The sequence below is a fragment of the Quercus suber genome, unplaced genomic scaffold (genome assembly GCF_002906115.3).
Source record: "Quercus suber isolate HL8 unplaced genomic scaffold, Cork oak 2.0 scaffold_131, whole genome shotgun sequence".
Classification (NCBI taxonomy): domain Eukaryota; kingdom Viridiplantae; phylum Streptophyta; class Magnoliopsida; order Fagales; family Fagaceae; genus Quercus; species Quercus suber.
This window is the reverse complement of record NW_027069594.1, coordinates 1,377,369-1,388,876: the sequence shown is the minus strand read 5'-3', so window position 1 is coordinate 1,388,876 and position 11,508 is coordinate 1,377,369. Positions and strand designations below refer to the sequence as shown.

The window sequence follows — 11,508 nt, the reverse complement described above, 5'->3', positions numbered from 1 at the left end:
AAATAGTTATGAGGGGTTCCAATTTTAAAGTCCCATAAACAAGAAACGAATGGAAGGTGGTCTAAGGAGGAACTCCTCCTCGAATATGATCAATGCAACTCAAATCTGTATTCTAACAATCAAGGTGACATTCTAAAAAGTTCCAGTAATAAGGACGTGCATCATACACGTATAGAAGTGATGGGAACTCAAAAATATTTAAGGAAAAACTGCTACCACCGCATTAAATATATTGCAACTATTTTTCTAGCCTCATTTATATGAAGAAGACTATTGAACAGTGCTGTCTTGGCTATCACGACTCACAGAAAGCCAAAGAAGGTGTCTGATGGGACAGACACTTCAGTAAGGGGTCAGATGGTCAACAAGTGTAGGATCAAGATGGTCCAAAGGGAGATATATAAAGTGAGTGACCCTCTATGAGAAGGGGATTGGAAAAATAGAGAGAGAAGACTGTAGCAATCAATGTTGTACTTGTAAACAGTTTAAATCAATTTACATGGAGAATTACCTCCTCGGACAATGAAATTTAGCTCGTTCTATGTTCCTTGTTCTTTCTTAATCATCTCTTGAATCCATGTTAGCTGTTATCTAATTCATTAGGGCCTAATTCTTTGACCCACTCTCTACAAATTTATTGTACTAGGCTCATTGGGCCAACATTCCTTATTTTTTAGGCTTAGGCTGTAAAATGTGTCCTTACAATTGGCACCGTCTGTGGGAAGAACTTGTGTGATAGTGAGTGCAACGGTCAACTATGGTAGGTTCAGGTCCACACCAGGCAAAGTCCATAGCATCCCAACACGAAAATCCCTTCGCTAACCTCGAACGCAAGCGGGATCGAGAAGGCATCGTACACACCACACATATTGGTAAAAGTCATTCTCGAGTTGGGAGTCACATCTTTCAGCAGCAGAACAATAGAACCATTCAAAGGGAGACTGACGATTTAAGAAGAAGCTACGCCATGCACGACAGAAATGAACTCCCTCCAGTTCTGACATCTCCTCCAATGATGAAAAGGATGCTAGTTATAGGCAAAGGTCAAGAACTCCACCAAGCGAGTCTTTCTCCTACGATAAAGAGCACTATCATAAGCGAAGATACAGGAACCTGCCTCATAAAGGTTAGAATCAAATCTCCAAATCACCTTTCACGCGCAAGATAGAGAGGGCAAAACTTCCTCGGCAATTCTATCAGCCCACGTTCACCATTTACAATGGTTGAACGGATCTTGTAGAACATGTGAGCCAAGTCAACCAGAGGATGGCTGTCCACTCTAAGGATGAGGCTTTGATGTGCAAAGTATTTCCCTCAAGTTTAGGACCTGTGGCGATGAGATGGTTTGATGGTCTGAGGGCCAATTCCATAGATTCAGATTCCTTTAAGGAGCTCACCCGGACCTTTGGCTCTTGCTTTATCACATGTAGAAGGGTACCTAGGCCCTTGAACTCATTGCTGTCCTTATCCATACGAGAGGGGGAGACTCTGAAAACATAATCGGACAAATGCTGGGAGATGTACAATTAGATAGATGGTGACTTTGATGTCGTGGCCATCAGTACTTTTAAGGTCAGCCTCCCTGCCGAGTACGGTTTAAGGAAGTCTCTAACTGGCAAACTTGTTACCAGTGTGATCCAACTCATGGACCGGATTAATAAGTACAAGAGGGTTGAGGAAAACCAACAGCAAGGGAAAGGTAAAGCGAAGGTTATCCTTCAAGAGATGAGAGATTTCAGGTTGGACCGATTCAACAATAATCGACCTTGGAGAGATTTCGCCGGACAATCAAGGTCTGCTAATACTTAGGTGGTTAATGTAGTGTTCTGAGAATCGATGCGTTAGGTTTTGGGGAAGATTAAAAATGAGTCGTTCTTTAAATGGCCAAATAAGATGGCAGGAAATCCTATGAGATGCAACCAGAGTCTTTACTGCCACTACCATTAAGACTAGGGACACACTACGGAGGATTGCAAGAATTTGTGGGACCATTTGAACTAGCTAGTCCGAGAAGGAAAGTTGAAGCAGCTGTTGCACCATTCCAATGGCTAGGCAGAGCGGACAAGGTCGGATCCCGGGAGAAATGCTTCTTCAAGACCTCCTCTGGGAACGATTAATGTCATCTTTGCTGCTCTCGGTAGGATCGGTTTGGCTGTTCATCGAGGACAACAATTCGAAGCCAAAAAGAGCCAAAGTAGAGATCCAATCGGTCTTGGGTTTCTTAGACGAGGATAAGATCGGAACCATTCAACTTCATGACAATGCGTTGGTAGTCACACTCACGATAGGGGGTATGATGTGAAAAGAGTATTGGTAAATCAGGGTAGTGTTGGGGGCTGAATTTGAAACCCTCAAGGGGAAGACTATAATTCCAAGAGGTCAGATTAGACTACCCATACAAACCGGTTCAGAAGTGGTGGAGGTGGATTTCATTGTGGTGGACGCTTATTCACCTTACACAGCTATTGTGGCCAGACCTTGGCTTCATGCCTTATGAGTCGTCTCTTCTACCCTACATCAGAAGGTGAAATATCCGTCGGAGGGCCAGGTTAAAGAGATTATGGGGAGTCAGTCCATGGCCAAGCAGTGCATGGTGGCTGCCATCTTACATTGGCCCGAAGATGAGTCCTTGGCCTCTGCTGAAAGGGGCTTATAGCAATCAAAAACTCCGGTGCTGCCCAATAATGGATCAACCGAGGAAGCAAAATGCGGAGATCTAGAAAAGGTTGTTGTTGGCGATGATCCAGAGAAGTTCTTTTAGGTCAGTTCCCAATTGCCTCCCCAAGAGTGGAACGAACTAATTGAGTTCCTTAAAAAAAATGTTGATGTATTCACGTGGAGTACTTATGAAGCTCCGGGGGTGGATCCAGACTTCATTTGCCACCATTTGAATGCCAATCCATCTGTTACCAAAAAAAAAAAAAAAAACTTCTCGGCGCTTATCTAGAGACCATTCTGATGCTGCCAAGGATGAGGTAACGAAGCTTAAGTAGGCAGGGGCTATCAAGGAAGTGTTTTACCCTGAGTGGCTGGCCAATATTGTGGTAGTGAAGAAAACGAATAGGAAATGGCGAGTATGTGTGGATTTCATGGATTTAAACAAGGCTTGCCCAAAAGATCCATTCCCTATGCCTCAAATAGACCAGTTGGTAGATGTCACAGTGGGCCATCCTCAGATGAGCTTTTTAGATGCCTTCCAAGGATACTATCAAATATCATTAGCCTTGGATGATTAGGAGAAGACGGTTTTTGTCATTCTCATTGGAAATTACCATTACAAAATGATGCATTTTGGCTTGAAAAATGTGGGATCCATCTATCAAAGGATGATGATTAAGATGTTTGAACCACAGTTGGGCAAGAGTATTGAGGTCTATATAGATGACATGATGGTGAAGAGCAAGGTGGTGTCTAAGTATGTGGGAGACCTCGGAAACATTTTTAAAATTCTAAAGGAACACAAGCTACGCCTTAACGCTTCCAAAACTCATTTAGTGTGGGATCAAGCAAGTTTCTGGGCTACGTGGTGACTCAGCAGGGAATCGAGGTTAATCTCGACCAGATTAAGGTGATAAACAGTCTACAACCACCTCAAAATCCCAAAGAAGTTCAAAAGCTAACCGGAATGACTGCTGCCTTGAATAAGTTCATCTCTCAGTTAGCAGATAGATGCAGACCATTCTTCCTGTTGATGAATAAATGGAAGGAATTTGAATGGACTGAGGACTGTGCTTTGGCCTTCTAGCAACTTAAGGAATATCTCTCTCATCCACCTATCATGTCTAGTCCTAAGATGGATGAAGTTTTATTTGCTTATATTGCTGTGACCCTTCATGCTGTGAACTTAGTCTTGATTCGAGTTGATAGCGGCATATAAATGCCAGTTTATTATGTGAGCAAGTTACTACATAAGGCCGTGATTCGTTATCTACCACTGGAAAAAGCTATCTTGGTGGTAGTGCATGATACACGAAAGCTCTCCCATTACTTCCAAGCACATACGGTCGTCATCTTAACTCAACTTCCACTCAGGGCTATACTTTATAGTGCTAACTACACAGGAAGGATTGCTAAATGGGGCACAGTTTGAAGGGCTTTTGACATCAAATACATGCCTCGTACCTCTATCAAGGGTCAGGTCTTAGCAGACGGGGTGGTCGAGTTCGCTGAACCCCCATTAGAAGAAGTGGCAGCGACACAAAACATAGATGGAAAATCAGTTGGCACAATCTCCCTACAAGAACCTTTATTTTGGAAAGTATATGTTGATGGTGCAGCAAATCAGAAGGGGTTCAGAGTAAGGCTAGTTCTGGTATGCCCCGAGAAGATTACTATTGAAAAGTCATTATGGCTAAGCTTCTCAGCCACACATAATGAAGTTGAGTATGAGGCTCTATTGATGGGTATGGCCATGGATTGGAAAAATAGAGAGAGAAGACTGTAGCAACCAATGTTATACTTGTAAACAGTTTAAATCAATTTATATGGAAAATTACCTCCTCGGACAGTGAAATTCAGCTTGTTCTATGTTCCTTGTTCTTGTTTAATCATCTCCTAAATCAATGTTAAACGTTGTCTAATTAACTAGGGCCTAGTTCTTTGACCCACTCTCTACAAATGTATTGTACTGGGATCATTGGGCTAACATCCCTTATCTTTTGGGCTTAGGCTGTAAAATGTGTCCTTACAATTATAATAGTAAATATCTTTTCATTGGGTTATATTTTTATTAAACTCATCCTTTATTTATATATAATGTTAAAGATATAAACTTTTTTATAAAATTTTTTGTAAACTGTTGATGTGGTGAGTGATTATTAATAAATGAACAAATGATGTTAGTGGTGAACATAGATGAAAACTAATAAGAAGTTGACCACAACAACAATTTGTAATTTTTTTTTTGAGAAACCAATTTGTAAAAATATTGTAAAATAGTTTGTAGTTGTAGCATTACTATTTATTTATATACTAATATTTATTTTTTGTGTTGGTTCTAATAACAAATCAAATACAAGGGTTAGTACTTAGTAATTGTGGAACTCAATTCAAAACGTATCTATGAATTTACTTTAAGAGATTAAATTCAATAAGGATGGGTTGTAAACTCTTTGATTTACACCAACTAATAAAGATATGTCATATCAGATTTTTACTTAAACTCATTGTAAAATCAATACATCTTAATATACCTAATAACATATCAACAAAAACATCCTGTTACGACTAATAATATCTCAATCAACTCCTACTTTTACCAACATCATCAATCTTAGAACAAACTTAAACTCAAATCTCATCGATTCCTATCAAAAAACAAAAAAGAAAAAAAAAATCTCATTGTTTTAGCAACATTGTGGATCTGTGATAGAGATTCCATGACCTCAAGGTTTACTTTTTCTTGATTGGACAAACTGCTTAGACGTGCTCCTTATTTCTTTGAGTTGTAACTGATTCTTATTTCTTGGTACAAACTGGTAGCAAGTGTAACACCCCAACCTAATTACATAATTAACTTATGAGTTTATATGCATGTTGTTATCTTAATTACTTTTAAGTGCATGAAACTTTGATTTTGTGATATTATAGAAGATTCATGCTATTTTTTTTAATGTTGTAGAAAGAAGTTATAAAGGTAGGGATATATATGAAAAGTTATATTATTGTGTGGGACTTTCTAGATATATATGCTTATAAGGGGTGAATATTATAATTACCAAAAGTTGGAAAAAGGTGGGTGTGATATTTTTCTTCTTAGCATCACACGTATTCCACCCCAAAGTCAATGTTCTTATCCTTCTTTTGCTGCTCCAGAACAGCTCCTAGTTCATCTTTCCTTGTTCTTTTTGTTCTTTTCCTTTTGCTCCTACACGGCCAAACCTCTCTCTCTTTCTCACCAAAAATCATAGAAATCTCACTCTAAAGAAGAAACTCAAGAGCCTAAAAACTAAGATTTCATCTTCAAAGTGTGAAGGTAAGTAAATTAAACCTCATTTGATTTTGTGTACTTGGAATAATATGATTGTTTGTTTATTTTCATTCTTTATCCTCTATTCTGATTTTTAGGCTGAACTTGTGATTCTGATTTTGTAAGTTGAAAGAGTGATGGTGTTATGGTCTATTGGATGCTTATTAGGGTATTTTAATAAGTATTGTATAGGTATAAAAATACCCAGATGAAATTAAGGTCAAATGCTATTTGTTGATGATTTTAGAAAGAATATGTGCTGAAGCTGTCACTGTGACAGATTCGATGTTTACATAAATAAAATTCTGTATTAAATCATTTTCTGTGAATTAGGATGCTAGGAGTAGTTTTTATGAACTCTAAGACATATATGGTTGTTATGGAAGTGGTCTCACAGCAATTGGATGAGTAGAAAAATAATGGTTTAATTTTTAAGTTGCATGAGTTTCTGCCAGGACAGATTTGAACACGTTGTCTTGTATGATTTTTAATAAATCATAGTTTTATGCTTTGAATCCGAAATTTTTATGGTATATACTGGACATACAGGGGAGTAGTTGGATAAAATTTCATGACTTTTGGATGTGTTTTAGCGGCCCATTCGTATTTTACAAATGGGGCTTTTGCTGCTGAAATGACCAGTAAACAGGGTAGTATAACTCTGACTTTGTGGATTTAATTTTGAAGCTAGGTTGAATGTTTTGAGCTATAATTTTATATGCTCATTCTTTGGTATGTTTGAATCATATATAAATTTTATGCCTTGGTTTCTCTATGGTTTGGATGCATAATATGTTTGATGATTGTATCATATGCTTTGCGGAACTTATTGTGATGGGAATTAAGATTTTCTTAAGTTTGAGAGTTAGGATATGATTGGGGTATAAGTTTAAATGTTTAGGAAGAGGTTGTCCATAATAAGTTTTGGTTTCTCTTTTAGGTGACGAGAACGAGAACACGGACACTTGAGCTCCTCTTGTACAATCTCTCGCGTCTTCGGCTTTCAGGTAAGGGATTTGAGATATGTGCTTTTGATAAGTATAAAGATTATTTCAAAAGTATTATGCATTAAAACTTTTTAATTAAAGATATTACATATAAGCTTGGTTTAAGTAAAATATATGTTCGTGAGTTGTGCAAGCTTATATACATGAAAATTTTAGCATATTGATGCCATTATTTATATCACGAACATAATATTTAAAAATGAAATGGATATGCTATTATTATGGAGTATTATGCAAAATAAGAAATTTTAGTGTAATGTATAAGTATGGAAATATAGTGTTCAGGTTATTCCATTGTTATGTTCTGAACTCTGCCAGTAGGGGTTAATTATTGGCTTTCCATGGAAAATGTTATCTGTTTGGCCATTTAAAGTAGAGGAAATGGGGTTGCCCGTAACTCTAATCTGAATAAGGCCTTCTCCCCAATGTGTACGGACGGCGGGGAGGAATAAAACCTTGAGGAGATGTGCCATCAGGCCTCTCAAAGAGGACAATATCATACACACAAGGGCAACCAAATGTGATGAGGCCTTCTCTGTACAGACTTATCAGATATGGAATAACCAATATGTCATTAATAGCTATATTATGTGATTGATCATGAGAGAATGATTTTATTTAAATGCATTANTTATACGAAAGGAAAATGAAGTACGTTCATCTAAAAGCTCGTAAATTATTTTGAGAACAATAAGAACAAAATGAAGACTATTTTATCAAAGTTGGCATATCCATAAAGTATGTAATTTACATGCATTCTTATCAAGGGCCCATGGAGCTTAAAAACCTTACTGGGCTTCGCAGCTCACCCTTTTATATTTCAGTGCACAGGTTCTTCCTGGAAGCAGCGAGAGTATTAGAGGTGGCAAGGATTCTGTGTTTTCTCGTTTGTCAGAATGTAGCGTTTTTGTTGTGTAGTGGTTTAGCTCTTTTGTTGTATAGGAAGAATCAAGATGTACTTGATTCTCGAGCACAGATGTAATTCGGTATCTTAGTTGTTTTAAACCCCAGTTGTATGTCTTTGGGGTTAGGTTTGTAATAAGAGTTTGGTTAACGTTTAGCTATGTTATACTTACATGGAATACCTGACGTTTTTAGCCAAGTGGTAATCTTTCCAAGTTTCAAAGGAAATGAACTTTCAGGTTTTCATCATTTTTATATATTTTGGTTTTATGTAAGAATATAAGCAGGAATTCAAGAAACAAATTCTTGATAAGCACTTTCAGATCAGGTTGGTTCGTGTTAGTATTGAGGTAAACTTGATATTAACATGCCGGTCATGTTCTAAATCCTGAAGTACAGGTTTGGGTTGTGACAGTTGTGGTATCAGAGCATAGGTTATGATTTTATAGACTTCTAGATAGATGTAAGTGTTTTTGGAAGTCAGAAAGGGGTAGTTTGGGTAGATTAGTAAATGCATATCTCTTCGGAGACATTTGAATTTTTGTTTTGTGAATTTTGTTGTGCTCTATGTTTGAATAATTGCATGTCTAATCTACATCACATACATGTTGAGTTTATGTTATAACATTCATATTATGAATATGTTAATAATAAAGAAAAATGGTATCCTAGCATGTATGACATCGTTTCTTAATAGGATGCAAGCTTCAGATATAAGTAACGTGTGCAACCAAGTGTTGGAGGAGATTGCCCAAAGGGCAGCTAATATCCATCCTCCAACTAGAGTTAGTCAAGGTTCTACCCAAGAGGCTTTTCTAAAGCAAAGGCCTCCTTCTTTTAGTGGCACTACAAATCCATTAGAAGCAGAAAGTTGGGTTTTTAAGATGGAAAAGATTTTCAAATTCCTTGGATGCACAGATTCTCAGAAGGTGAATTATGCTACATACATGTTTGAAGGTCCTGCTGAAATATGGTGGAAGTCAGCAGAGAGACTTCTATTAGAAGGAAGAGGTGATAATGCCAAGATTAGTTGGGAAGAGTTTGTGAAGAAATTTTATGAGAAATATTTTACAGAACGCTTCAGAGATAAACAAGCTAAAAATTTCGATGAACTTGTCCAAGGGAGTATGGGGGTTGCTCAATATGAAGCAAAGTTTACAGAGTTATCTCGTTTTGCTCCTCATCTTGTTTCTACTGAAGCTTTAAGGGTTAAGAAGTTTCTTAATGGGCTGAATTTCAAAGTCAGACATCGTTTGACAACTTCTCGCAGTGAAGACTATAAAGCTTTGGTTGTACTTGCTGAAGCCGTAGAAGAAGACCTCCAAGAAGGTACAAAAATCAAAGCTGCATTAGAACAGAATAAAGGCAAAATAGTGAAGTTCAATCAGCCCTGGAAAGGAAAATCTTCCCTTAACTCCTCCAAGAAGAAGTACCCACCAAGAGCTGTAGAAAAATGTGCCCATTGTGGAAGACCTCATTCTGGGGAATGCCGTGCTGCCACCAATACATGTTTTCGTTGTGGGAAACCTGGTCATTTTATTAGGGATTGTCCAAATAATTCTAACAAAGGGAACTCCACTGCTGGAAGTGGACAAAAGAGGCCTATGATCCAGGGAAGAGTTTTTGCCCTCACAAAACAAGATGCACAAGCGGCACCAGATGTAGTATCAGGTACTCTCAATATTTGCTCTAAAGCTGCTCATGTTTTATTTGATTCCGGCTCTTCACACTCTTTTATATCCCCTGCTTTTGCTGATATGCTACACATGAATCCTGAGTTGTTGGATTGTGAACTATGGGTGTCTACTCCTTCGGGTGTAATTTTGTGTGCTCAATGGGTGTATCGAAGTTGTGTTATAAACATTGCTGGTAGGGAGTTAATTGCAGATTTAATATTGTTAAATATGCATGACTTTGATGTCATTTTGGGTATGGATTGGTTGTCGACTCACCATGCAGTTGTAGAATGTTTTGAGAAACGTGTAATCTTTCATATACCTGGCCAATCTGAATTTTATTTTGAGGGAGATAGAAAGGTTAAACCAGTGAGTATAATTTCTGCTCTTCAAGCGAGTAATATGCTTAAAAAGGGGTGTAGTGGCTTTTTGGCATATATGATTAATTCTGAAGCTACTAATGAGAAGTTAGAAGATATTCCTATTGTAAAGGAATTTCCTGATGTTTTTCCAGAAGAGTTACCTGGCCTACCTCCAGATAGGGAGATTGAATTCTCTATTGAACTTTTGCCTGGTACTGGTCCTATATCTAAGGCTCCTTATAGGATGGCCCCAGCTGAACTTAGAGAGTTAAAATTGCAATTACAAGATCTACTTGATAAGGGTTTTGTTAGGCCAAGTGTTTCGCCATGGGGTGCACCAGTTCTGTTTGTTAAAAAGAAGGATGGGAGTTTGAGACTTTGTATTGATTATCGGGAACTGAATAAGGTAACAGTGAAGAACAAGTATCCACTTCCCCGAATAGATGATTTATTTGATCAATTACAAGGAGCATCAGTTTTCTCAAAAATTGATTTGCGTTCTGGCTATCATCAATTGAAGGTGAAGAAGGATGATATACTGAAAACTGCCTTTCGAACCCGATATGGTCATTATGAATTTCTTGTGATGCCTTTTGGGTTGACAAATGCACCAGCTGCTTTTATGGATTTAATGAATAGAGTATTTCAGCCTTACTTAAATCAGTTTGTGGTGATATTCATTGATGATATTTTAATATACTCTAAGAGTCAGGAAGATCATGAGAAGCATTTGAGGATCGTATTGCAGACTTTAAGGGATAAGCAACTTTATGCCAAACTAAAGAAGTGTGAATTTTGGCTGGCACAAATTTCTTTCTTAGGACATGTGATATCAAAGGATGGAATTTCTGTTGATCCAAAGAAGATTGAAACTATAGTGAATTGGGAAAGACCAAAGACTGTCTCGGAGGTTCGTAGTTTCTTGGGCTTGGCTGGTTATTACCGGAGATTTATAGAGGGTTTCTCCAAGATTTCTGGGCCTCTAACCAATTTAACCAGGAAAACAGTGAAGTTCGAATGGACTGATAAATGTGAGCACAGTTTTAAGGAGTTAAAACAAAGACTAGTTACAGCTCCAGTGCTTACTTTACCTTCAGGTTCAGGAGGTTTTGTGATATACAGTGATGCTTCTAAGAAAGGTTTGGGATGTGTTCTCATGCAACAAGGGAAAGTCATAGCTTATGCCTCTAGACAACTAAAGTCATATGAGCAAAATTATCCTACTCATGACTTGGAATTAGCAGCAGTGGTCTTTGCTCTTAAAATTTGGAGACATCATTTGTATGGTGAACCTTGTATGATATACACCGATCACAAGAGTCTCAAATATTTGTTTACACAAAAAGAGTTGAATCTTAGGCAAAGAAGATGGCTGGAGTTGATAAATGACTATGATTGCTCCATTGAATATCATCCCGGCAAAGCAAATGTGGTGGCAGATGCTTTGAGTAGAAAGTCTTCAGGACAATTAGCGTGCATGCTAACTACTCAGAAAGAAATTTTGGCAGATTTACAACGGATGGGGATTGAGTTTATAATCAGGGGTTCAAGTACATGTTTTTCCACTCTAGTTGTGAAACCTACCTTATCGG

General features: G+C 37.8%; 1 long non-coding RNA gene across 1 annotated transcript; it reads left to right on the top strand.

The window, feature by feature from the left end:
* The first annotated feature begins 5,796 nt into the window (after positions 1-5,796).
* Positions 5,797-8,127, top strand: LOC112027512 (uncharacterized). Its single transcript, XR_010630064.1, has 3 exons — positions 5,797-5,974; positions 6,909-6,975; positions 7,800-8,127. It is a non-coding gene; the product is annotated as an uncharacterized LOC112027512 (long non-coding RNA).
* Positions 8,128-11,508: the final 3,381 nt, after the last annotated feature.